We start from the raw sequence: 1,507 nt of genomic DNA, 5'->3' as shown, positions 1-1,507 counted from the left end.
GTGTGTGTGTGTGTGTGTGTGCGTGTGTGTATACACAGGTGTGCGGTGAATAAACTGTCGTCTAAATTGCGCAAAAATGAAAATAACACTGACATCTCATTTTAACAGATATATTTACCAAAATTACATAAAAATATCTTGAAATACTAAAGAGTAAATTTAGCCAATAGAATCGCCATTGGCTTCAACTACAGCCTCCAGATGACTTCGGAATCTACAGCAACTCTTCTGCCCGGTCTCCTTGTTTAAGTTGGTGAATGTGCTATAATCCTTATCTTCACTTCATTTTTGGTGTTACAAGGTCTCTCGCTCAACTGCGCCCCACACGTAATAATAAAGGGGGTTATAGTCTGAGGAGTTTGGTGGTCAGATGTTATGGGTGATGTGGTCGCAGAAATTGTCTGACAGCCATGACTGGGTTCTCCTAATTGTGTGGCATGGTGCAGAATCCTGTTGCCAGACATAGAGTCTTCCAGCCGCCATCCTCTTGACCCAGGGCAGCACTACCTCCTCCAAGCACTTGATGTAAGCCTCCGTGTTGCGTTTGAAGCCGTGTAGGAAGATGACTAGAAGCATGGCGTGGCCATCATTAGTGATCACTCCAAATACCATGATGTTGGTGGATGTTTGATTTTATCACTCTCGGTACATGTCTTCAGATTGCCCTGTCCTCAGATTGACAGCCAAACACTCTGAAATGTTCGTATTGGAGCTTCCAGCGTGAATTCCAGGCAGTACAGCGTGTCGTTTCCAAATTTCTGGCAGAGTGAATTGCGTTATGGTGGTGTTTTTTCCTCACAGACGGTGCCCAACTGACTCTACTATACTGTGTAGTAAACAAAATCAAAAACAAACAATGCGCATGACTGAAATTAAAAATATAGAATGGTGACAATTTATCCATACATACATAAATACATATAAGAGGGATGACCACTAAGTGGACATCCCTTTTGCTACAAGAAGAAGACCACCTACGGTCTGACCACTAAGTGAAAGAAGAGATCAAATTTTGTATGAAGTACAGTGTTTTACACTGCATGGAAAATGAAATGGTTTATGGAAAATGTGAGAATAACAGTAAAGAATAACTACAAAGTTCCATTGATAGAAACAGCGAAGAACTTGAATGTTTCATTTTCCAATACAGCAACAGCGAAAATGATATTCAAAAACATCGACGATGACAAAGGCAAATGATAAAAATATAACTACTTTTCCTTATACTTATTCATAATTTTTGAATGTACAAAAGATAATCATTTTGCTTGAGTTCATCCTTCATTCATGTTTTAATTTTTTTATTATTATTACTATTATTATTATTTCTTTATTTTCTGTTTGAGAAATGTGTTTACATTTTATACGATATTTTCTTATGCGAAATTCTGAAATCGCAATATTCTTTCGACAAATGTAAATTATTCATACTGCGAATATGGCATAAAAATTCACATTTTGAAAAATGGAATTCGTTACTAGCGTGAATCTAATTTTTTTTTTTTTT

This window comes from Octopus bimaculoides, chromosome 1 (genome assembly GCF_001194135.2).
Source record: "Octopus bimaculoides isolate UCB-OBI-ISO-001 chromosome 1, ASM119413v2, whole genome shotgun sequence".
NCBI classification, from domain to species: domain Eukaryota; kingdom Metazoa; phylum Mollusca; class Cephalopoda; order Octopoda; family Octopodidae; genus Octopus; species Octopus bimaculoides.
This window is presented reverse-complemented; position numbering follows the sequence as displayed.